The sequence below is a fragment of the Oryctolagus cuniculus genome, chromosome 5, assembly GCF_964237555.1.
Source record: "Oryctolagus cuniculus chromosome 5, mOryCun1.1, whole genome shotgun sequence".
Taxonomy (NCBI): Eukaryota; Metazoa; Chordata; class Mammalia; order Lagomorpha; family Leporidae; genus Oryctolagus; species Oryctolagus cuniculus.
The window spans coordinates 30,102,816-30,129,155 of NC_091436.1; the positions used below are offsets into that span (position 1 = coordinate 30,102,816).

At 46.1% G+C, this 26,340-nt stretch overlaps 1 long non-coding RNA gene and 1 pseudogene across 3 annotated transcripts in view; one reads left to right on the plus strand and one right to left on the minus strand.

Annotated features, from left to right (window-relative positions):
• The first annotated feature begins 10,000 nt into the window (after positions 1-10,000).
• Positions 10,001-26,340, plus strand: part of LOC138849578 (uncharacterized) — a 29,362-nt gene continuing 13,022 nt past the window's right edge. Inside the window, exons 1-2 of one of the 3 annotated variants that reach the window (XR_011388491.1) lie at positions 10,001-10,520; positions 12,162-18,228. This is a non-coding gene — a long non-coding RNA (uncharacterized lncRNA). Of the gene's footprint in view, positions 10,521-11,975; positions 18,229-26,340 lie in introns of those variants that run through there. The other 2 variants (XR_011388490.1, XR_011388492.1) reach the window with 2 other exon arrangements.
• On the minus strand, positions 23,713-25,060 carry LOC127493227 (dnaJ homolog subfamily A member 1-like; annotated as a pseudogene).

Consider the following 26,340-nt stretch of genomic DNA (forward strand, 5'->3'; position numbering starts at 1 on the left):
TCATGTCTCTGCCTTGCTCCAAAGTCTCTTGTTCTTTCCTATTTATTGCAAAACGGTTTCCCCAGATCTGAGCACAGAAGACTGGTTTTCCGTAAGATAGAAATAGATCTTGGGGCCGGCACTGTGGTGCAGTAGATTAATCCTCCGCCTCCGCACCAGCATCTCACATGGCACATGGGTTTTGGTTCATGTCCCGGCTGCTCCTCTTCCGATCCAGCTCTCTGCTATGACCTGGGAAAGCAGTAGAAGATGGCTCAAGTGCTTGGGCCCCTGCAACTGCATGGTAGACCTGGAAGAAGCTCCTGGCTCCTGGCTTCGGATCGGCTGTTGTGGCCATTTGGGGAGTGAAACAGCAGATGGAAGACCTTTCTGTCTCTCCCTCTCACTGTTTGTAACTCTGCCTCTCAAATAAATAAATAAAATCTTTTTTAAAGAATATATTTTCCTCAAAAAACAAAAACCTGTGTACTTTAAATCTTAGTATGTAATAAAAGTTCTAAACACCTTTAATAAGTAACGGGATAATTTGCCTTTAAGAAATGGAGTGCCACTCCTGCCTCAGAATCAACCCTTGGGACATTCGGATCTGACTAAAAGGTCCATGAGAGTCTTACAGGCATGGAAAGCCATGACATGGTGGCAAAAAACAATCCAAATGAAAGATCCTGGTGAACAAGACCCCAGCAGAAGGATCAGGCCATCAAGGAGAGAGGCGCCTTTCTCTGAAGGGAGGAAGGAACCTCCACTGTGATACGGCCTTGACTAAACAAGTTCAGAGTTGGTGAACTCAAGGGGCTTCCATAGCCTGGACAGCTCATAGCAAGAGTCTCGGGTGATTGCTGACATCATAAATAAGAGTGCCAATTGTTAAATCAACAACGGGAGTCACTGGGTTCATGCTCCCCACGTAGGATCTCTGTCCTTAATGTGTTTAACTATGAAACTCAAAAACAACACTACTAGTCGAACAATACCCTATACCTGGTTCGGTTGTGTGAGTGCAGCCTGTTGAAATCCCTGCTTAGTATATACTAAGTTGATCTTCAGTATATGAAGGTAATTGAAAATGAAACGTGATGAAGGGCGGGATGGGAGAGGGAGTGGGAGAGGGGAGGGCCACAGGACGGAGGGAGGGTGGGGGGCGGAGCCACAACAATACAAAAGTTGCACTTTGTAAATTCACATTTATTAAATAAAAAAAACTATACAACAAACAAAAAAGAACTTAATACTTTACCCTTTTAGTATTTTTTATGTTCTACTTAAAACTATTGGTTGAACTCTGTAATTAATACACAATTACTCTTAGGTGTTTAATTAATGCTATAACTAGTACTCAAATAGTATTTTACACTTTGTGTTTCTGTGTGGGAGCAAAATGTGGAAATCTACTTAATATACGCTAAATTGATCTTCTGTATATAAAGATAATTGAAAATTAATCTTGATGTGAAGGGAAGGGGAGAGGAAGTGGGAGAGGGGAGTGTTGTGGGTGGGAGGGAAGTTACGGAGGGGGGGAGGAAGCTATTGTAATTCATAAGCTGTACTTTTTGGAAATTTATGCTCATTAAATAAAAAAAAGATACCTCAAAAAAAAAAAAAAAAAGAAATGGAGTGCCAACTCGTGTGGATCAAAGATCACTGTTAAAAATAAAGACTGAAGAAGATGTTTGCTACCCATATCACTGACAAAGAAAGACTGTTGTCCAGAATAGGTTACAGATGTGGACAGGGCTGGCCTTGGGACACAGCGGGTCATTCGTGTGTTATCAGACCACTGGTTCGAGTCCCACCTTCTCCACTTCAATGTAACTCCTTGCTAATGCACCTGGGAAGGCAGTGGAAGATGGCCCAGGTACTTGGGCCTCTGCCACCCACATGGGAGATCTGGATGGAGTTCCAGGCTCCTGGCCCAGCCCCAGGCTGTTGCAGCCATTTGGGAAGTAAACCAGTGGATGGAAGATTTCTCTGACTTTCCCTTTGTTTCTGTAACTCCACCTTTCAGAGAAATAAATAAATCTTAAAAAAAAAAAAAGTGTGGGCAAAGGATAGGAACGGGTAAATTCACACAAAAAATCAGAATGATCAGTAAGCACCCAAAAAGATGTTCAAACTCACAGGTAATCAGGTGAATGTAAATTAAAATTAAAACGAAATATTCTGTCTACTCAGGCAGAAGGTAAAAACTCTGATTCTGAGTATTGTCAAGAATATGAAATGGGAATTTCACATCTTGCAAGTGGAAATAAAAACAGACATCAGTTCAGAGAATTGATTGGTAATAGCTACTAAATTAAAGGTGTGCTTAATTTATAATCCAGAGTTCAGGGCCGGCGCGTGGCGCACTAGGTTAATTCTCCACCTGCAGCGCCAGCATCCCATATGGGTGCTGGCTCTAGTCCTGCTTGCTCCTCTTCCAGTCCAGCTCTCTGCTGTGGCCCGGGAGGGCAGTGGAGGATGGCCCAGGTGCTTGGGCCCCTGAACCCGCATGGGAGACCAGGAAGAGGCACCTGGCTCCTGGCTTCCGATCGGCACAGTGCCGGCCCTAGCGGCCACTTGGGGAGTGAACCAACGGAAGGAAGATCTTTCTCTCTGTCTCTCTCTCTCACTGTCTATAACTCTACCTGACAAATAAATTTAAAAAATTTATAATCCAGAGTTCTAGATAAATTCATGTGCACAGGGGATAAATGTTTATATGTTTATTTATCTGGTATACATTTATATTTGTAAATGTTCCTCACACCATTGTTTACTACAACAAAAACCAGCAGCATCATTCATGTCTAAATGTGCCTTAATAGGAGACTGGGTGCACTGTGAGCCATTTACAGACTGTTTTGGTTATTATTGAGCACCTGCAGTGGGCCAGCCCTGTGCTGGGTGTTGGAGATACGTCAGTAAACAAAGCAAAAATATCTGCCCTCACAGAGTAATATAGGGGTGTGTGTGTGTGTGTGTGTGTGGTGGCAAGTAGGCAGGTAAACTTTTAAAAATAAGAAAAATATGATGCATAGGAGATGGTGACAGAAGATTTGGGGGGAAAATGAGCAGAGAAGGAGAGTAGGGGGCGGCCTTGGGTGATGAGGGAAGATCCCACTGTGAAGGTGACATCTGAGCAAGACCTGGTGTGGGACTGAGCCTGGCAGATGATGGTAAGATCATGGGAAGCATAGGAAGCTGCAGGTGTAAAGGCCTGGGGGCCCGAGGATTCCTGGCATAGGTGAGGATCAGCCAAGGGCAGGTGCCCAAGCCCACTTTGAAGACCACCCACCCTAAAGGGTGGGGTAAACATTCATTGCACTCTCACAATATGCCAGGTGCCGTTCCAAGTTTGTCATACACATTTTGTCACAGAATGGTCCCTGTCTTCTCAGGGAGGCATTCCTACTTATCCACATTTTATAGATAAGAAAACTGAGTCAGAGAGAGAGAGTACCCATTCCAGATCAGTACACTGTGGTATCCTGATTGAAATTGATTCTGCAACAGGTTCTTAGCCACTAGGTGAACAGCTTCTCATATCTGTTCTCTCAGGAGTGTGTCCCCACCTGGCCTGGCCCACTGTCTTCATCTAGGGTCTGGGAAACCCTTTCTGAAATCTGGGAAGAGGTGAGGTGGGACAGACCCTCACTTCCCAGGCCACCGTATCCCTTCCATCTCACCAGCACTCACCCAGCAGGCTGCACAGGCCCATGTGTACTTCCTCGGTAAGGGGTTGGAGTAATTTCACAAGCGTGTTTTGCAAGTTGGACATTAAGTCTCAGAGGGAAAATTACAACGTGGGCCTTTGCAAGGAGGTCCCCCCGCGCATGTCCCCTGTTAATAGAATAGAGAGGTGGCTCTTCTGCACTCTTACTTTTGCTAAGCACCTCCTGTGGAATCCCAGAAGTGCTATTTTCTGAGCATGAACTGCAAGCTTGGTTACATTTTTGAAAGATCTATTAGTTCTTATTTGATGGTGATGGTGGTGGTTTCCTCTTCTTCCAACCACACACATTTATGGTGTTTGTTATTCCATCTATTTATAAATTAAACATTGCTAATCACAGTCATCCCCTGTGAATTTGTGGCTGAAAGCAAGCAGCTTTTAAAACCATCTTGGGTTTCTTCTGCTTTGAATCCAAAAGCAGATCTCAGAATACTTTCAAGTGAACTTGAACATGGTCCCAGCAGCTTCTGAAAAGCTGGGAGGTGAGTGACAAAAGCAAGGGCAAGAGTGGAATGTACCACCATTGTTCGTGCGTTCATGTTCAGTGTTCATGAGTAGAAAACTGCAAGGGCACCTGAGACACTAAGAACTGCAGGTGTCTCTGGGAAGGCAAGCGAGGGTGTAAGGCTTCGGGCAGGAGGAAGGAAAACTTGCTTTTCACTCACCTTACATATGGTTAGACATTTGGGTTCTTTATCATTTTTTTATAGTCTATGAGGGTACCTCAAAAAGTTCGTGGAGTATGGAATTAAAAGAAATTTATGGGGTCAGCGCTATGGTGTAGCGGATAAAGCCCCCACCTGCAACACTGGCATCCCATACAGGCACCAGTTCAAATCCTGGCTAGTCCACTTCCAATCAGCTCCCTGCTATGCGCTTGGAAAGCAGCGGAAGGTGGCCCAAACTGGCCATTCCCAGCTACGGAGACAATGAACTCCACTAAGCTGTCTGCAGCCTTTATTTCATTTGGTCTTTGTCATTTACTAGGCGCAGTGTGCAGAGTAATGACCCCTGGCCTGGTCTATGCAGGCTGCTCTTAGGAAAATGCCATAGCCCGATGGCTTCTAAACAGTAGAAATTTAGTTCTCATTGTTCTGGAAGCCGAGAAGTCCAGAATCGAGGTGCTGGTGGATTCAGAGTGTTGGGGGGCCCACTTCCTGTTCCACGAACAGCCGTGTTCTTGCTGGGTCTCCATATGGCAGAAGGATGAAGGAGTTTGGGCTTCCTTGCATAAGAAGCCTCATCCCATCTGTGAGGGCTGTGCCCTCATTACCTGCTCATCTCCCCAAGGTCCCACCTCCTAATACCATCACACTGGAGTTCCGTTTCAGCACGTGATGCAAACATTCAGTCTATAGCAGCTCTGGAATACAGCAATGCTATGTTCCCCCGAATCTGTAAACCCCTGAGGTGATATAGTAAGGAGGAATGAAGGTTGCACATCAACTCAGAGTTGCTATTCAGCTGATGTTAAGGTAGGGAGAGGAGACCGAACTATCCAGGTGGGCCCAATGTCATCACAAGCGTCCTTACAAATGGAAGAAAACCGGAAGAGAGAGCCAGGAGGATGAAGGCGTGGAAGGACTCAGCCCGACACCGGCATTGCTGGCTTGGAAAGGAGCCTCAAGCCAATGAATGCGAGCGGCCTCTGGAAGAGGCCAGGAGACATTTTTATCTGCTGGGAGCCACCAGAAGGGATGTCGCCCTGCTGGCACCTTGACTTCAGCCCAGTGAGTTCTGTTCTATTTCATTTCATTTTGTGCTTCTGGCCTCAGAAACCATAGGATATTAATTTACTCATTTCTATTTTTGAAGTCACTAAGTTCTAGGTAATGTGTTACTGTATCAACAGAAAACTAGTGTGCCTGGGCGTTTGGCATAGTAGTGAAGACGCTGGTTGGGATGCCCATGACCCTTATAGAACGCCTGGGTTCCAGTCCTGACTCTGCTCCTGATTCCAGCTTCCTGCTGATGCACACCTTGAGAGGTGATAGGTCAAGTTGTGGTGTCCCTGCCACCCTGAGGGAGACCTGCATTGAGTTCCAGACTTCTGGCTTTGAGGAATGAACCAGTAGATGGGATCCCTCTCTCTCTCTCTCTCTCTCTCTGCCTCTCAAATATTAAAAAGAAAACAAACCTAATATACTGTGGAGCCAGCACTATGGCATAGTAAGTTGAACCTCCACCTGTGGCATCCCATATGGGTACCGGTTCATGTCCTGGCTGCTCCTCTTATCCAACTCCCTGCTCATAGTCTGGGAAAGTAGTAGAAGATGGACCAAGTCCTTGGACCCCTGGACCCACGTGAGAGACCTGGAAGAAGCTCCTGGCTCCTGGCTTCCAAAGGGGTCAGCTCTGGCTATTTGGGGAGTGAACCAGCAGATGGAAGATCTCTTTCTCTCTGTCTCTCCCTCCCTCTGTATGTAACTCTGCCTCTTAAATAAATAAGTCTTTAAAACAGAATAATACATAAATTTTTAAAAAACTAATATACTAGGATTATTTATTTTTATTTTTAATTAATTCATTTGAGAATGAATTTTGCTGGTTCATTCTCCAATTGCCTGAAACAGCCAAGGACCCAAAGCCAGGAACTGGGAATCCAACCTAAGTCTCCCAGGTGGGAGACAGGAACCTAACTACTTTAGCCACCACTGCTGCCTCCCAGGGTGTGAATTAGCAGGAAGCGAGAATCAGGAGCTGGAATCCAGGTACTCTGAAATTAGGACATGGGTGCTTGACCATACTTAATCTTTCTGAGTTATTTTGACACCATATTAAGTGATTTTCAGTTCCAAAAAGACGGGTACCCAACCTGACAAATCTTCATAGGTCAACACTGTAACATTGTATTGAGTATAGAAAATATTTTACTCTGTAAAAATTCGGGAAGGAGGAGGAAACATTGTTAGATATCTATACATGAAACCTTTATCCAGCAGGGAGATCGTTATTTTTAATAGTGCTGATGGTGACCACAGTACCAAGGTACTTTTGAAAGCTTGTGGAAAAATAGAATTAAAACATATTCAGCTTGGTGCAAAAAATGTGGAGATCCATGCATAGTTTTTGTATTTTTTTTTTTTATTTGACAGGCAGAGTTAGACAGTGAGAGAGACAGAGAAGGTCTTCCTTCCATTGGTTTACTCCCCAAATGGCCACTACGGCCGGCGCTGCACCAAGCCAAAGCCAGGAGCCAGGTGCTTCTCCTGGTCTCCCATACAGGTGCAGGGGCCCAAGCAGTTGGGCCATCCTCCACTGCCCTCCCGGGCCACAGCAGAGAGCTGGACTGGAAGAGGGGCAACCAGGACTAGAACCCAGCGCCCATATGGGATGCCGGCGCCACAGGTGGAGGATTAACCAAGTGAGCCACGGCACCAGCCCATGCATAGTTTTTTCACCATACACATTTTCCCGTGAACTTTTGGAGACCCCTCATGTGCATGAATTTCAAAATTTTTCGGTGGCCAGTGCTGTGACGTAGCAGGTAAAGCCGCCACCTGCAGTGCCTGCATCCCATATGGGCTCCAGTTCTAGTCCCAGCTGCTCTACTTCCGATCCAGCTCTCTGCTTAGGCCTGGGAAAGCAGTAGAAGATGGCCCAAGTCCTTGGGCCCCTGCACCCATGTTGGAGACCCAGAAGAGGCTCCTGGGTCCTGGCTCCTGGCTTCGGATCGGTGGAGCTCTGGCCGTTGTGGCCAACTGGGGAGTGAACCAGCAGATGGAAGATGTCTCTCTCTGCCTCTCCTTCTCTCTCTCTCTCTAACTCTCTCTTCCAAATAAATAAATAAATAAATCTTTTTGAAACAATTTTTTTTCTACACCTAAATTTTTCTTTCAATTCCATTTTCCATGAACTTTTTAAAGTACCCTTGCATCTATGTTGGTGTGAAACAACTCGATTGAGCCAAAGTTGGAGGGCAGGAACGTCGCGTGTGCAGCTTCATCCGAAGTATTGATTCAGTACACGCTGGTGTGAGGGGCTTCTGGCTGCTTTTGGAAAGTGTGGTTCCACTGTGGCACTGATGTTTGCAAAGCCAACAGCAAGCACTCACAGTGTGATTATCAAGAGCCAGGTATGGCTGCAAGTGCTTTCAGTACATCCATCTCATCTCACTACCCAAAAAGTTGTATTGTCCCCGTTCCGAAGAACCTCAGGGACAGAGAAGTAAAGTTCCCCCAAGGAGCCAGGCCTTGGGGATAGAGCCCTGGGTTTGAATTTTAACTTGTACAGTCTTGGTGGTTTATCAGAAATTTCTTCATGCCTCAGGCTTCTGGTGTGAAGGTAAAAGTTCAACAGATAAATGTTAAATATAGGTGGCTCTTGCTCCACTCACATTTCCACCCATTTCTTTCTTTGATTCTTTTTAAAGATTTATTTATTAATTTGAAAAGCAGAGTGGTGGAGGAGGGGGTGTTGAAAGAGAAAACGAGAGAGGGAGGGAGGGAGGGAAGGAGGGAGGGAGGGAGAGAGGGAGGGAGAGAGAGAGAGAGAAATCTTCCATCTGCTGGTTCACTTCCCAAAAAGCTGCCAGTCTGGGCTGGACCCCTCCACCTCTTTCTACCAATACTTCTTTCCTGCTCAGATTTTGGAAAACTTATTCAACTTTTGCATCTTTTCAAAAATGTATTCCTTCACCAACATTTGTATTAGAAATTAAACTTGATGTTTAGATTCCCAAAGAGCATGCTTTTGTTCTATCTACTAACATTAAATTCTTACCTGTTTAAAATATATTAATGTATAAACAGGGAATATATCTGATTGGTGAAGTTTTGGGTGACTTTTATGTTCTTTGACTGACTTTCCAAAGTCTGTTAAAGAACTGACATTTTCATGATGAAAAGTGCTATTAACATGTTAACTCTCTGGGGCCAGCGCTGGGACACAGTAGGTTAACCCTCTGCCTGTGGCACTCGCATCCAATATGGGTGCCAGTTCAAGTCCCGGCTGTTCCACTTCCAATCCAACTCTCTGCTCTGGCCTAGGAAAGCAGTAGAAGATGGCCCCTTTGCCTTTTTTTCTTCATAAGTTTCCCTGCTTTTTCATTTGCCTTGTATTTTGCTTATTGTTGAACTTAGGGTTTTTTTTCCTTGATTTTTGACTCAGGTAAACTCTATTTTGAATCTGAGGGAAGAACACTTTTTTACAACAAAATAAGCTTAGCTTTTAACTCCTTTTTCTGTGAGCTTTTTGAATTACCCTCATAGACACTTCTTGGTTCATGACACACTACTACCACTATTTTATTTAAGGTCCCTCTAATTTTGTGCATTTTTCTGTTTTCTTTGTTCTCCAGTTCTCTTGTCCTATACCTAACCCTAACCCCAGCCTCCTAAAGTGGAGTGTTATTAGTATATGTCCTCCAATATGTTTATATTTTCTGAATACCAACATACAAAGATACATAGCACTGTTTGGTGTGTGCGGCTGTCTGAAATTTTCCTGAATTATAATGTACTAAAGCTCTTGCTGTGTTCCTATTCATTGTCACGCACTGCTGTCATTTGGAAAAGTTGTATTTAGTGTGTGTATCTATGGTATTCCATAGCGTAGAGCTCCGGCATTCACTTCTCCATCCTGACCCTGAGTTTGTTTTCTGCCGCCCTCTCTCCTCTGGGGTGGTGTTGGCATGACTCCAGGACTGTAGGCAGCTCTGTATGAGTTTCTGTGGCACAGTGTTCATGAACATTTCTGTGCTGTGACTCCTTGAGCAATGTGAGAAGCCAGTCAGTTTCCTCTCAAAGTAATGCTTTTCAATAATAAATTAAAAGAATGGGATTGAGACAAGTGTTTGACCTAGTAGCTGAGACACCAGTTGGTACAACCTTAGCCCATGTCTGAGTCCCTGGATCTAAGTCTTAGTGCCAACTCCCAGTTCCAACTTCCTGCTGACACAAACCCTGGGAGGCAGCAGGTCAAGTAGTTGGGTCCCTGCCACCCACAAGGGAGACCTGGATTGAGTTTCCTGTTCCCAGCTTCAGCCTGGCTTAGCTCCAGACATCTGGGGAGTGAACCAGTAGATGGGAGCTAACTTTGTATGTCTGAGTATCTCTGCCTCTCAAAAAAAAAAAAAAAGATTATGATTACAAAAGAAACCACTTATAATGTGTATGAGGGAAGCTGACATTTTAAGATTTGATTATTGTTTACAGCCCTTGTGTATACTCTTGAGGAACAGTGGGTTTTCTACTCACCACTTGTAGAATTCTGTATTTGGTGGAGGGTTAAGCTTGTGATTATAAAATAAACTGAAAGTATATTATTGTAAAAATCAAAAGAAAAAAACAAGGAAGGAAGGAGGGGTAGGGTGGGAGCATGGGCAGGAGGGAAGATGGGGGGAAGAATCACTGTGCTCTTAAATCTGTATATATGAAATACATGACATTTGTTTACCTTATATAAATAAAAAATTTAAAAAGAAACACCCATAACTTTATGACAATAAATATGTACTTCTTTATTAATAAATTAAATAATAAAATGTAATCATTGATAATTTCAAAGTAAGGATAGGCATAAATAACAATTTAAATTAAAAATATTTGAGTTCTATTCATCACAATGCCAAAGATACTGTCGATATCATTATGATTTGTTGACCACCTACATAATTAAAGGAAATGCCAAATTCTATTAGCACACATAGCTCTCCCTCTGGAAGGATTTTCCTTTACTGAAGTCCATTTTTGGCTTAAATCTATGTACCAAGCAAACCCATCTGGCAACCAAAGCTAAGTTTTATCTTCGTCCATCAGTGGGCTGTAGGTACAAAGTGGAGCATGAGTGCGATGGAAGGAGGTGACATGTGAGCCTAGGCCACTGTTTATGTAATTTATTTGTGCCCCCTGGGCGTGCTGAGCCTTACCCAGCAAGCGTTTATGATGGGTTGCTGATTGCCCATCTGGATTTATGGTGTGATTGGTCTTGTCTCTGTGATTAGTAGTTCTGAGCACACAGTCATGTGCTCAGTGTCTAATAGGGACATATAACACACCAGGGGTTTGTTTTTCCAAGGACAGCTAGTTTTCTGATAGAAAGGTGTTACATTCCACCAGAGTCCTAGGGTCTGGGTGCAACTCTTTTACTAAGCTTTGCCAGTCAGGTACTAATGCCACTTTTTTTTTTTTTTTTTTTTTTTGACAAGCAGAGTGGACAGTGAGAGAGAGAGAGAAAGGTCTTCCTTTGCCGTTGGTTCACCCTCCAATGGCCGCCGTGGCCGGCGCACTGCGGCCGGCACACCACGCTGATCTGAAGCCAGGAGCCAGGTGCTTCTCCTGGTCTCCCATGCGGGTACAGGGCCCAAGCACTTGGGCCATCCTCCACTGCACTCCCTGGCCACAGCAGAGAGCTGGCCTGGAAGAGGGGCAACCGGGACAGAATCCGGCACCCTGACTGGGACTAGAACCCGGTGTGCCGGCACCGCAAGGCAGAGGATTAGCCTAGTGAGCCGCGGTGCTGGCCACTAATGCCACCTTATATGTTAAAGTGATCATATTAAGTGTGTAACTGATCATATAGATAGAATTAAGTGTCAAAGGGATCACATAAATAAGACCGAGTGTCTGGTAATAACGATAGAATTAAAAAGGAGAGAATGATCCAACATGGGAAGCAGGCCACACAGCAGACTCATAGAAAGGCAAATGCCCTAAATAGCACTCTGGCCTCAGAATTAATCCTTAAGGCATTAGGATCTGGCTGAAAAGCCCATGAGAACATTTCAGGCATGGAAAGCCAAGACACTGTGGCAAAAATGATCTGCATGAAGGATCTCTGTTAGTGAAATCCCAGTGGAAAGAAGGGGCCATCAAAAAATGATGTACCTTTCTCTGAAAGGAGGAGAGAACTTCCACTTTGACTATGGCCCTAACTAAATGCTGACAGAGTTTGTGGACTCAAAAGGCTTCCATAGCCTTGGCAGCTCTTGAAAAGAGCCTCAGGTGATCACTGACATCATAAATAAGAGTGTCAATTGTTAAATCAACAATAGGAGTCACTGTGACTTGCTCCCCATGTAGGACCTCTGTCCTTAATGAGTTGTACTATGAGAAATAACGGTAAGACTTGTCTTCAAACAGTACTTTATACTTTCTGTGTGTGCGTAGGTACAAACTGTTGAAATCATTACTTAGTAATAGAGTTAATCTTCTGTATATAAAGATAATTAAAAATGAATCTTAATGAAGAATGGGATGAGAGAGGGTGTAGGAGGTGGGATGGTTTGGGGGTGGGAGGGTGGGTATGGGGGGAAGAACCACTGTATTCAAAAAGTTACACCTATGAGATTCATATTTATTTAAAAAAAAAAAGCTTTCTAAAAAAAAGGTTTGCCAGCAACCCATTATATCCTTAAATCCTTAAACATCAAGGACACCTCTGATACCACTGATTCTCAGTATGTGACCTGAGTAGCCTAACATTTCCAACACACTTTCTCTTCATCTAGGCCCCCTCAAAGCTGGTAGCCTTTGGAATCACCTAATAACAGGTTGGAGCAATATTCCCAGGTTCAGTCAATGCTGCCTCCAAAAGCTGAAGAGGCCCACCAAGGCAGGATGTGGCGTGGTAGGTTAAGCTGCTGTTTCAGATGCCCACAGCCCATATCAGAATGCCATTTTGAGTCCCAGTTGCTCCACTTCCAATCCAGCTTCCTGGTAATGTGCCTGGAAGGCAGCAAATCATGGCCCAAGTACTCGGGCCCTGCCATCCAGGTGGGAGACCCAGTGGAGTTCTAAGCTCCTGGTTTCAGCCTGGCCCAGCCCCAGCTGTTGTGGGCATTTGGGGAGTGAACCAGCAGGTGGAAGAACTCTCTCTGTCTCTGTGTATCCCTATCTGTGTCACTCTGCCTTTCAAATAAATCCTAAAAATAAAAAGCAAATTCAAAACAATGCAGAAACTGGCTAAACCCTTTGCCTGTCTTGGAAACAGAAGTAAGACTCAAACCCAGGCACTCTGATATGGGATACGGGTGTCCCATGTGATGACGTAGCCACTGTGCCACACACCTGCCCTCCTGTGCCTCTTTTTCAGTGGTAGTGGCGCAGGTGCATCAAAGTTGTCCTGCTCTACACTATCCTTGGCATCCTAGAATACTAGACGTCTGAAAGATTCATGGAAGTAGTAGGCCTTGCAGTCTTTGTAGCCTTGGTCCCCCGACCCTGGCATGCATGGCTCTTACAAGGGCATCAACAGACCTTGTCACTTTCACCAAGTCTGCTTAGCATGAGTTCATGGTGGGTTAGCTTGATTTTTCCTGGAGAATGTCCAGATTATCAGGATTTTGCATGCTGTATCACTAAGAAAGCAGAAGAATTTTATATATGCCCAGGTCAGGACAGTAAAATGCACTGATGACCTTCGCATGTAAAAGTAAAATTTTTTATCTTCTTTATTGTTAGGTATTAAAAAGAACATGACTGTAAGATTAACCGCTATATACCGAAGCTTGTGCTATCAGCTGTGGTTGGAACTACTTAGTGGTTACTGACCACCAGGATCCTGTGGTTTTTGCAGGGTTCATACAGGGAAAATAGAGATGTGATCAAAACTAACACCTTTGCTTCCTGTAAATATTTGAGAGTTGTGTGTGTTCCTGAAATGCCTCCTGGGGCGTGGTTCTGACTTTGCCATCTTGGTACTGTGGAGGTGAGGTGAGCGGGCATTTTTGGGGACTTTTTCTTTATAGAGATTTATTTTATTTATTTGAAAGACAGAGTTACAGAAAGAGGTGTAGATAGAGAGAGAGACAGAGAAACAGAGAGAAAGGTCTTCCATCCGCTGGTTCACTCCCCAAATGGCCGGAGCTGAGCCCAATCCGAAGCCAGGAGCCAAGAGTTTCTTCCGAGTCTCCCACGTGGGTACAGGGTCCCAAGCACTTGGCTTATCCTCTGCTGCTTTCCCAGGCAGCATTAGCAGGGAACTGGATCAGAAGTGGAGAAGCCAGGACTCAAACTGACACACATATGGGATGCCAGTGCTGCAGGCTGGGGCTTAAACCTGCTTCACCATAGCCATAGTACCAGCCACAGTGCCAGCCCCCTCAGGGACCTTTTCTTAGCTCTTAGCGTAATAGTGAAACACAGTAGGTCAGAGGCTGTGAAAGTTCTGCTGAATGATAAGTATCAATCTGCTCACATTTCACACTTGAGAACTGGGGGAATACCCACAGAAGGGTTTATTTCTTGTTCTCCGAGATTCCATCCCGCAGAACTTTTTGACTCACAGGAACATGGACTGGGGCTGGAATTGCATTTGTCACCCAGCCTTTATTATTCTACCCAGTGGTCTGTGGTGGTGTTTTGGGTTTGCTTGTCTCAGAGTCAGCTGCTGCCCTGTTATGTAACCTTCCTCAGTAGTTCTGGGAAGAGGGTGGGGGTGTGGCACAGCAGTGAAGTCATCTCCCGGGTGCCTGCATTCCATAGCAGAGTGCTGGTTCAAGATCTGACTGCTCCCTATCCAGCTCTCTGCTACTGTGCCTGGGAAGCAGCAGATGATGGCTCAAGTCCTGAGTCCCTGCCTCCTTCATAGGTGACCCTGATGGAGTTCCTGGCTCCTGGCTTTAGCCTGGCAAAAACCCCAGCTGTTGTGGCCCTTTGGGGAGTGATTGGTGGATGGAAGATTTCAACCTCTCCCTCTGTGTCTTTCAAATAAATAAATCTTTTTTTTCTTTAAATAATAAATGTCTGGGAAGACTCCTATCCTCAGTATAGGTTCCCCTATTGAATGCCTTCAGGAAATTTTGGGAAATGATTGGGGGGTGATGTTTATATGCATAGTTGGGGAGGTAATTTTTTTAAGATTTAATTTATTTGAGAGGCAGAGTTACAGACAGACAGAGGGAGAGACAGAGAGAAAGGTCTTCCATCTGATGGTTCAATCCATAAATGGCCTCAACGGTCAGAGCTGAGCCTATCCAAAGCCAGGAGCCAGGAGATTCTTCTGGGTCTCCCACAAGGGTGCAGGGGCCCAAGCAGTTGGGCCATCTTCTACTGCTTTCTCAGGCCATTAGCAGAGAGCTGGATTGGAAAGGGAGCAGCTGGGACATGAACAGGAGCCCATATGGTATGCCAGCACCACAGGCAGAGGCTTAGCCAACTACATCACAGTGCTGGCCCCATGGGGAGGTCATTTGTGTGCTTCCTCAAGGAGACCCATCCTTCCTTCGAATTCTGGGCTCTGGACTATGAGCTGACTTAAACCTGGGTGAGAAATCATAATGTGTTTCTATTTCACAGCTGATGTGTCTTTTCTGCAATTGTTTTGTATTTTGTTTTACAAGGCAAATAAATACCACCCTGATTGGGTATCCTTGTGTCTTGGTCCTAGGAGCAGCATAATCTATTGACCATCACCTCTGTTCTCTGGGAGATCAGCACGCCCTGATTGCCCATTCTGGTTTTGCCCCTGCTGTAGGAGCTGTGCCCATATCACCCTCCTGCCAGCCGGGGGTCACTCCTTGGTCTCTGTCCTTTCAGAATCCTATCATTGATCCTAGAAGGCCAGATTCTAGGCAGTATCTCCTCAACATACAGAGGAAATGTGCCCTGAGTTTTTTGAAGATCCCAAACTTCCTTAGCGCATTCATTGTCCCTTTGGTGAAGTGGACGTCTTCTAGGGCTTCCTGGGGAGTCTGGAGGGAAGACAGGGGTTCTCTGGTTGCACGTAACAAGGGTGATGAATCTGATTGAGCAGTTTCACCTCTCTGCCTAGGATCCCTTCCTCAACAGTCTACCGAAGTCAGCTGGCATCTGCACCGCACAGCAGGGGATCCACAAGGCCCACGGCAGCAGCACGAGAGGGTGAGTCCAGATTTCCTTCCGAGAGCCCCGTGTTACAGAAGCGTGCTCCATGTCCATTGTGCAGCGTCAGTTCTGGCCTCTCACCACCCAGCCAGCTCGGCTCCCTGGATACTCACTCTCCCTCATGCTTTCCCACTCCCGCCAGCTCCTGTAATGGTTGATTGATTCCTCTCCCCACCCGGTGCCCCAGAGTATGAAGTGTGTTTTTCCACTAGACTCTTTTTTTTTTTTAGATTTCATTTATTTATTTATTTGAGGTAGAGTTACAGACAGTGAGAGAGAGACAGAGAGAAAGGTCTTCCTTCCATTGGTTCACTCTCCAAATGGCTGTGCCGATCCAAAGCCAGGAGCCAGGTGCCTCTTCCTGGTCTCCCATACGGGTGCAGGGGCCCAAGCACTTGGGCCATCTTCCACTGTCCTCCCAGGCCACAGCAGAGAGCTGGACTGGAAGAGGAGCAACTGGGACTAGAACCAGTGCCTTTGTGGGATGCCGGTGCCGCAGGCAGAGGATTAACCTAGTGAGCCACGGCGCCTGCCCCATCCACTAGACTCTATTCCTGTGGCAATGAAGGCTGTCATGGCAGATCTTGGACAGAAACACAAAGCATTGTCTTGCAAAACACCTGACTCAGGTGAGGATTTTTTTTTTAAGATTTATATATTTATTTTAGACGTAGAGTTACAGAGATAGGGAGAGACAGAGAGGTCATCCATCCGATGGTTCACTCCCCAAATGGCTGCAACAGTGGGAGCTGGGCCATTCTGAAGCCAGGAGCTTCCTCTGGGTCTACCATGCGGGTGTGGAGGCCCAAGCACTTGAGCCATCTTTTACTGCTTTCCCAGGTCATTATCTGGGAGCTGGATCAGAACAGGAGCAGCTGGGACTCAAACCTGTGCCCATATAGGATGCTGGCGCTGCAGGCAGAAGCTTAGCCTACTATCCCACAGCGCCAGCCTTCCAGGTGAGGATTTTTGCAAAGTTCTCAGACATCATGAGATTGTCCTCTCAGGCAAGGGGAAAGGACTGGTTCTTGCTGGCAGAAGATTCATGGGCATCTGAGGGCTGGAGATACTGAGATTTATCCACTCCCACTGTCACCAACCCAGCTGTCAGGGGGTAGCTTTCCAGTCGTAACCCAGGCCTTATCACAATACCGGTTTTCAAGACATACTACAGGGAAGTTATAATCAAAACAGCCTAGTACCAGTACAGAAACAGATGGATAGACCAATGGAACAGAATAGAAACACCAGAAATCAATCCAAACATCTACAGCCAACTTATACTTAATCAGGGAGCTAAAACCAATTCCTGGAGCAAGGACAGTCTATTCAACAAATGGTGCTGGGAAAACTGGATTTCCACATGCAGAAATATGAAGCAAGACCCCTACCTTACACCTTACACAAAAATCCACTCAACATGGATTAAAGAGCTAAATCTATGACCTGACACCATCAAATTATTAGAGGACATCGGAGAAAACCTGCAAGATATAGGTATAGGCAAAGACTTCTTGGAAAAGACTAGGCCTTGCTATAGAATGATTAAGCCTGTGCATTGTCTTAGAGTTAAATCTCAGGCCTGTTTTTAAAACATGCTGGTCCATAGCTACAGGAAATGATGATCATGTTATTTTAATTTCCTGACTTTTCTCTTCTAATTTACTTTCTTTTCAAAGTATAATTTAAGGGGACGCTATTTTGGCACAGTGGGTAAAGCTTCCACCTGCAACACTGGCATCCCATATGGGTGCCGGTTTGAGTCCTAGCTGCTCTACTTCGAATCCAGCTCCTTGCTAATGGCCTGGGAAAAGCACTTGAAGATGGCCCAAGTGCTTGGGCCCGTGCATCCACATGGGAGGCCCATATAGCATTCTAGGCTCCTGGCTTCCCAGCCATTGCAGCCATGTGGGGCGAGAACCAGCAGACAAAAGATCTCCCTGTCTCTCCCTCTCTCTAACTGCTTTTCAAATAAATATTTTAAAAAATCATAATACACACAGCAAAATATACACGTCTACGAGTAGTTCCTGATATATGTTTACAACCTGGTATATACCCTTGTAACTACCACTCAGTCAACATACAGGCTATTTCCAGGATCCCAGATGTTTTGTTTATTTTTATTTGATTTGTAAAGCGGAGAGACAGAGGGACATATCTTCCATCTATTGGTTCACTTCCCAAGTGCCCTCAACATCCAGGGTTAGCGTAGGCCAAAGCTGGTCCAGCACTTAATCTTTTTTTTTTCAGCACTTAATCTTTTTTATTTTTTATTTGACAGGTAGAGTCATAGACAGAGAGAGAGACAGAGAGAAAGGTCTTCCTTCCATTGGTTCACCCCCCAAATGGCAGCTACAGCCAGCGCTGAGCCAATCCGAAGCCAGGAGCCAGGTGCTTCCTCCTGGTCTCCCATGCGCTTGCAGGGCCCAAGTACTTGGGCCATCCTCCATTGCCCTCCCAGTCCACAGCAGACAGCTGGAGTGGAAGAGGAGCAACCGGAACTAGAACCCGGCGCCCACATGGGATGCCAGTGCAGCAGGTGCAAGATTAACCAAGTGAGCCACGGAGCCGGCCCCAGCACTTAATCTTGATCTCCCACATGGGTAGCAGGGAACCAAATACTTGGGTCATCACCTGCTGCCTACCAGTGTGCATATTAGAAGGAAGCTGGATTGGAAGTGGAGCCAGGCCTCAAGCCCAGATGCAAAGGTATGGAATGTGAGTGTCTTAACTGCTGCACCAATAACCTGCTTATCCATAAAGTTTTCTTTATACCCCCTCTTTCACCGTGAACTCAATTTTCTTGTCCCTTAACTTCATACAAATGGATTCCTAGTCTGTGCTGTTTGGTTCGTCATTATGTCTACGAGGCACAACAATGTTATGTGAAGTAATAGTTTGTTTTCGTTAATTGCTGTTTAGCACCCCATAATATGAGGGGTCTTCAAAAAGTTTGTGGGAAATGTGGGCTAAGAAAAACTATGTATGGATTTCAAATTTTTTTTTGTACCAAAATAAATGTATCTCAGAATGGCATTTGGCTTAGTGATTAAGCCACTGTTGCTCCGTTCCAGATCCCAGCTTCCTGCTATGTGCATCCTGGGAGGCAGGGGTGAGGGCCCGCGGAGTTGAGTCCCTGTTACACGTGGGGGAGCTAGATTGAGTCTCTGGCTCCAGAGCACTGGGGAGCAAACCAGCAGATAAGATCTTCCTTGCATGCACACACTCTCCCTCCCCCCCACTTTCTATTTTGCAAATAAATAGATTAAATAAATGAAGAAATTTAAAAATGACCTTCTTGAATTCTATTTCCATAAACTTTTTGAAGTACCACTCCATGCCACAAATCATTTCTCTACTCTATTGATAGAGTTATTTCCAGTTTATACTATTATGATGAAACCGCTATGAACATTCTTACATATGGCTATTGGAGGACATAAATACTGATTTTTTTGTGACTAGAATTTTCTAGGAGAGAATATTTTGGCAGTGACTGTGCATGTAACTTCCGGGAAACCCGATCTAGCAGTTTTCCAGAGTGGGTACATGATGTGAGCTCCTGCTACGAGCAACACCAAGCTTGCAATGGCTCTGCACCCCCCACCCCCACCCCAGTGTACTTACTTTGCATTGACAGCCCTTTTAATTTCGGTCGTCCTCATGGGAGTGCCAAATTGCAGTTATAATGTGTGCTTCCTTGATTAATAATGATATTGATTTTCTTTCCCCCTGCATTTTGCCTTTTGCTTATCCTTTTTGTAAAAAGAGTTTTGACTGCAGTTTTTAAAATTCTGTCTATATGGGTTCTTTCTGTCGCTCCCCCTCTTCGTGGAGGAATGACACAGGACCCTGCGCTGTTCTTTCGTCTGCTCGGCCCTCCCCGGGTTTGCTGCTGGTTCTTCCCGGGTTGGCTGCTGACCCTTCCACCTCCGTGGAAGGGCGGTTCCCCCTGCCACATTCCCCACTTCCGCAGGGGAGCGGCACACCGCTGGCCGGCTCTCTCGGGGGCTGCACAGGTGTTCCCCTTAGATGTTCCTGGTGCATGCCGTCTCTCTCCTCCTTTATAGTCCTCTTCCACCAATCCCAACTCTGCTACCCACACGCTGAGTACGCTGCTCTCCTCCAATCAGGAGCAGGTCCTACAGTTTATTGGTTGAACTGGAGGCAGCTGTGTAGAAGCTGTTTCTCCCTTCTCAGCGCCATATTGTGGGAGAGCAGATGCATAGAATAAGTCTTAATTCCAGTAACTTAGTCTAGTCCGAGTTGCTCCCCACAGATCCCCCTTTCTTTTTATTTTTTTGGCGTTGATACGTGCCTGTCTTCGGTGCCCCGCGGCACACACTCTGCTCTGCTTGCTAGAGTTGCCCACAGGTGCTTACAAGTCCTATCAATCAGGCAAACCGAATCCGGGTCCTCTCTTCGCCATGTTGTGAGGAGGTTTTTAGGCGCTGATGCGTGCCTGTGTTCGGTGCCCTGCAGCGCATGCTCTGCTCTGCAGGTGCTTACAAGCCCTATTAGGCAAACCGAATCCAAGCCTTCTCATTGCCGTATTGTGGGGAGACTTACTGGTGTTAATTCACGCCTGTCTTCGGTGACCTGCGGCGCATAAGCTGCTAGCCGCCCGCAGGTGCTCATTGTCCTAATCAGGCAGACCGAATCCAAGCTCTCTCATTGCTGTGTTGTGGGGAGGCCTTATTTTTCTGTTTCTCTATCTCCGGGCATTCCTATTTCTCCTATTTTACTTCTATCTACCAGCATTCTTATTATTCTCATTTTACTTCTAAACTTCTGTTTCTCTTATCCCTGCGGCTTCCCGGCGCCCGCCCCGAGGCTGCTTCTCAGCGCCTCGCCGCCCCGCGGCAGCTTCACGGCTCTGCACAGCTTCCCGGCGCCTCGCCCCGCCGGCGCCCGCCCTGAGGCTGCTTCTCTCAGCGCCTCGCCGCCCCGCGGCGGCTTCCCGGCTTTACACCGCTTCAGCCCGCACTTCTCTCATCTGCGCGGCTTCCCGGCGCCCACCCTGCGGCGGGCTCCCGGCTCTGCGCAGCTCAGCTTCGCGCGCACACTCCGCGGTCTCCACGCCCCTTCGCGTCCGCACCACGGCCTCGCGCCAGCCCCGCGTTCCCTATCTATTCACGCCCCGTGCTCTCTCTGCACGCGGCGGCTTCCGCGAGTCACACAGCGTAGCTTACGTCTCCGCCACTAGCATTCAATCCAAGTTCCCCGGGCTAACCTGGTGAATTCCAACCTGGCGGCCCACGTCTCTGCCTCTGGTTCCAGATCTTTGCCTCTTGCTCCCCGGGCTGACTTGAAGAATTCCAAGATGGCTTACGTCTCCGCCTCGGCCTGCACTCGCGGCTTCATCCTCCCTAACATTTTTCTCTACCCGGTATGTTTCCCTAAGTTTTCTTCCAACAATATTCCTCCCTCATTTCTCCTGGCCTCTCCCCACAGTCCGTATCCAAGTCTAAGTTTCTTATAGGTTTCACTTTCACTTTCAACCTGCAGTCCGTATCTGAGTCTAAGTTTCTTCTTGCTTTCATTTTAAATCCTAACTTCTTTCCCACAGTCCGTATCCGAGTCTATGCCTAGGCTTTTGATAGCTTCTTCCGGCACCTATTCCGTCCGGCTTTTCCCTAGGCTCTTTGCTAGTCTCTCTCTCCGGTATTTTCCACTTCTTCCCGTTTCTTCTCTCCTAGGTTTTCTATCCGAGTCACGGCACCATTATGTCGCTCCCCCTCTTCGTGGAGGAATGACACAGGACCCTGCGCTGTTCTTTCGTCTGCTCGGCCCTCCCCGGGTTTGCTGCTGGTTCTTCCCGGGTTGGCTGCTGACCCTTCCACCTCCGTGGAAGGGCGGTTCCCCCTGCCACATTCCCCACTTCCGCAGGGGAGCGGCACACCGCTGGTCGGCTCTCTCGGGGGCTGCACAGCTGTTCCCCTTAGATGTTCCTGGTGCATGCCGTCTCTCTCCTCCTTTATAGTCCTCTTCCACCAATCCCAACTCTGCTACCCACACGCCGAGTACGCTGCTCTCCTCCAATCAGGAGCAGGTCCCACAGTTTATTGGTTGAACTGGAGGCAGCTGTGTAGAAGCTGTTTCCCTTCTCAGCGCCATATTGTGGGAGAGCAGATGCATAGAATAAGTCTTAATTCCAGTAACTTAGTCTAGTCCGAGTTGCTCCCCACACTTTCTCCCTTTTATGTTCTGGATCTAAGTACTTTGTTGAACTACTCTTCAAATCTTTGGTTTGACTTTTAACCCTATGGTTTCTTTTAATGAACAGAAGTTCTTAATTTTAATAAAGTCCAATTTATAGTTCATATATATATATGTATATATATAAGCTTCTCTTGCGGTTAGTGCTCCCAGCATTCTGTGCCATGCCAAGATCATAGAGGTTCTTCTGTATTTTCTCACAGAAGCTTTGTTGTCTGCCATTTACATTTAGGTCTGTGATCCATCTAGAATTAATCTGGGGGAATGGTGTTCAGAAGAGACTGAAGCTTGTTTTTCCCATATGGATATGCAATGGATCTATTATCTAGCATCAATTATCAAAAGGACCATCTTTCATTTGGGAGTCTCTTTAAACACTTCCACGAAAGACTTTTTATTTTTTGAAGGTTTATTTATATGTGGGAGGTAGAGTTACAGACCAAGAGAGGAAGAGACAGAAAGAAAGTTCTTCTCTCTGCTGGTTCACTCCCTAAAAGGCCGCAATAACCAGAACCGGGCCAATCTGAAGCCAGGAGCCAGGAGCTTCTTTTGGGTCTCCCATGTGGGTGCAGGGGCCCAAGGACTTGGGCCATCCTCTGCTGCTTTCCCAGGCACGTTAGCAGGGAGCTGGGTTGGAAGTGGAGCAGCCCATATGGGATGCCCTTGCTGCAGGCTGGGGCTTTAAAACTCATTGTGCCACACAGCACTTCCCCCTTGTATTTATTCTTTATTTAGCTTAAAACAATACTATGGGCCAGCATTGTGGCAGAGCGGGTTAAGCTGCTGCCATTCCATGTCAGAGCACCAGTTCAATTGACAACTGCTCTCCTTCAAATCCAGCTCCCTGCTGGTGGTCCCAGAAAGCAGTGGGAGATGATCTAAGTACTCGAGTCCCTGCTGCCCACATGGGAGACCAGGATGGAGTTCCAGGTTCCTGGCTTCTGCCTGGCCCAGTCCCAGTCTTACATTTGGGAGTGAACCAGCATATGGAAGATCTCTTTTTCTCTGTCACGCCCTTTCTCACTCTCACTCAGCCTTTCAAATAAATAAAACAAAGCTTTTTTTTAATCCTTTCTGCTAAAAAACAAAACACTACTATAACTGAATATTAACAAAAACAGTAGCAAGCAGGGAGCATATTGTGATCATTGTCATACTGTATGCAAAATGCCAATGGTGAGTGTTCCTCACTAGTCTCATTAAGAAGTTTGACATTAGAGCCAGCGCTGTGGCATGGTATGGCTATGCTTCTGCCTGTGGCGCTGGCATCCCATATGAGTTCTGGTTCTAGTCCCCGCTGCTCCTCTTCTGATCCAGCTCTCTGCTATGGCCTGGGAAAGCAGTGGAAGATAGCCCAAGTCCTTGGGCCACTGTACCCATGTGGGAGACCCAGGGGTGGCACCTGGTTTGTATTGGCCCAGCTCTGGCCATTGTGGCCATTTGGGGAATGAGCCAGTAGATGGAAGACCTTTCTCTTGTCTCTCCCTGTCTCTGTAGCTCTCCCTCTCAAATAAATAAATAAAATCCTAAAAAAACGAGAAATTTAACATTGAATAATACATCTGGGATGATGTTCATTATCATCAAAGACTTTCTATAATGGTACTGAACATGAGTTGGTTCCCAAACTCATGTAGGACTTGACACCAAGATCATGGATTGGTGGTACTGGGAAGGTAGAAACTTGGCCCAGTTACAATGTTTAGTAAATGGGCCTTGGAAGGGCCTTTGGCAGAGTGTCGGTTGTAAGATCCAAGTTGGGTAGAGTCTCTCTCTCTCTGCTTCCTGGCTCACATGTCACCCTTCCTTGGCCCATACCCCACCATTCCCATCCACCACCCTCATCAAAGTTGAACTGATAGGGCCTGCCTGATCTTAGTCTGTTAACTTCCAAAACTATGAACCAAATAAGCCTCCTTCCTTCCTTCATAACTACCTTGGCTTAGGTTTTTAGTCCTGGTGACAAACAGCTGACTAACACAAATGGTGCCTTCTTTCCTGGCCTGGATCAAAGCCCACCAGCTCCACCTTACCTTCTACTCCCTTCCTCTCTGGCGGGAGCTTTTCTCAGCAATGAGAGTTGATTTGGAAAAGAAAAGTTCATTATGAGGAAAGTTCACCTTAAATTCAACAACATTTTTCAGATGGTCTGTGATGACTTGGTTTGCCCATTGAGCATGTACTCTGTGCTTGACAATCTGACTTGGATGAATGCTGATGACTATGGTTTGGTTGTCAAGAGTGGACATTCATTTGTAGAAGCTGTGCAATGCTTCAACCAGCTGTGTGTGTCTGTACACACGAAAAGATCTCCTTGCTCAGTAAAAACAGGGTGGTTCTTTGGATCTAACACAGTTGCAGTGCCTTCCTGGTTCTTGGTGTCTCTCACTGTGGAATTTTCTGGCCATCTTTCATGCCATGGTCAATATGAACTTCTAGAACCTCCTTGTCTTGAACTATCTGGCTCCCATTTCTACATCTATCTTTCGGGCTGATCTTTCCCCATGGCCTTAGCTCTCCGTGAACACACACACACTGAATTTGTTGAACCATTCAGGTGCTCTGAGATGAATTCCTCCTTGTATTCCTGTTCCCCAGCAATGGAGACAGCATGCTGCCACCCATTTCTTACCTCCTCAACCTTCACATTTGCCACACATCACATTCTCTTGCAGAGCCGGTTTATGGGTGCACCATTATATAAATATTCTGTGGTGACTAAGAGCTGATGTACAACATTTTTTTCCTCTCCATTTGTATCTGTAGCCTTTCTCCTCCTTGAAAAAATATTGAAGATGACGACCGCTGGTGAGACTGATCCTCAACCTGCTCCACCCTCCTTTACTGCCTATTGTTCGTCATATAATTGTCTTTTCTTGTCATCAGAGAGACTTCATAAGCTTGAGAACTCTGTTTAAACTTATCTCCTTAATTTGGATTTTTTAAAAAAATATTTGCTTATTTATTTGAGAGGCAGAGTTATAGACAGAGAGAAGGAGAGATAGAGGTCTTCCATCCACTGGTTCACTCTCCAAATGGTCACAACAGCTGGAGCAGGGTTGATCTAAAGCCAGGAGCCAGGAGCTTTTTCTGGGTCTCCCATGTGGGTGCAGCAGCCCAAGTATTTGGGCCACTTTCTATTGCTTTTCCAGGCCATTAGCAGGGAGCTGGATAGGAAGAGGGGCCGCCAGAATATGAACTGGCACCCATATGGGATGCTGGCACTGCAGGTGGAGGCTTAGCCTACCAAACTACAGCCCCTACTTGGATTCTTACCAGAATTATATTTAAAAAGACTGATTTCCTCTAAGATTTTTCCCATGCTTCCAGGGTAACATGGAGTTTGACCTCTAAGACATCATATTAAGTGTTTTCCTTTACCATATTTTTTTAATAAAAAGATATTTTTATTGATTTGGAGCAAGAGAGAGAGAGAGTGTGCACTTCAAATTGCTGGTTCACTCCCCAGATGGCTACAATGGCCAGGTCTGAGCTGAACTAAGCCAAAGCCAGGAACCAGGATCCAAGAGCTTCACCCAGGTCTCCTACGTAGGTAGCAGGGGCCCAAATACTTGAGCCAGTCTCCACTGCTTTTCCCAGGCCATTAGCAAGTAACTGGATCAGAAGTGGAGCAGCTAGGACTCAAATTAGCATCCAGATAGGATGCTAGCACCTGCTTCACTGGCTAAACCTCAAGGCCAGCCCCATTTCACCATATTCTGTAGCCAGTGAGTGGGCTGAAGCCTGTGTGGAGGAGCGGGAAGGAGCATGTACCACACGCAGCTTAAAAAGCAGCTGCTCCTCTTCCTGTCACTTATCACTCTGGAAAGTTCCCCAGATGTCTATCATAATAGCCCAAAACGCTCTTTAAATTGTTTATAGCAAAAAAAAAAAAAAAAAAAAAAAAGGATTAGTTAGAATTTAATTAGGATAACTGGGGTCCTACTAGACATAAACCGCACAATTTTTTAAAAATTTATTTAAATAAATTAAAAAATTATTTATTTGAAAGCCAGAGTTACAGGGAGAGAGCTCTTCTATTGGCTGGTTCACTCCCCTAATGGCCACAACGGCCTGGGGCTGGGCCAGGGAGAAACCAGGAGCCAAGAGCTTCCTCCAGGTCTTCACATGGGTGCAGGGTACCCAAGGATTTGGGCCATCTTCTGCTGCTTTCCCAGATTCATTAGCAAGGAGCTGGATAAGAAGCAGAGCAGTCAGAACTCGAACCAGTACCCACATGGGATGCCGACACTGCAGACAGTGGCTTAACCTGCTGCGCCACAGTGGCAGCCCACCCACACAAATTTTACTCTGCAGTTATCTTAAATATAGTCTAGTCACTAAGCTCTTCAGGTTATAAGTAAAAGAGATATCCTTCAGCAAGGTCTAGTAATAGTAACTGTTACAAATACATACTGGGCAAACAGAGAACAGAATCTCAACAAATAAAACTGAAGACCAACAGACATGTGCAGAATCAGAGCATGTCCAAGGCAGCTGCAGGGACAGTACTTTATCGTCATCACTTGAGTGGGCAGGTATTATCAGCATTACTCTAATGCTTTTGATCTCGCTTCTCTTTCTGCTACCAACTGATTTCCT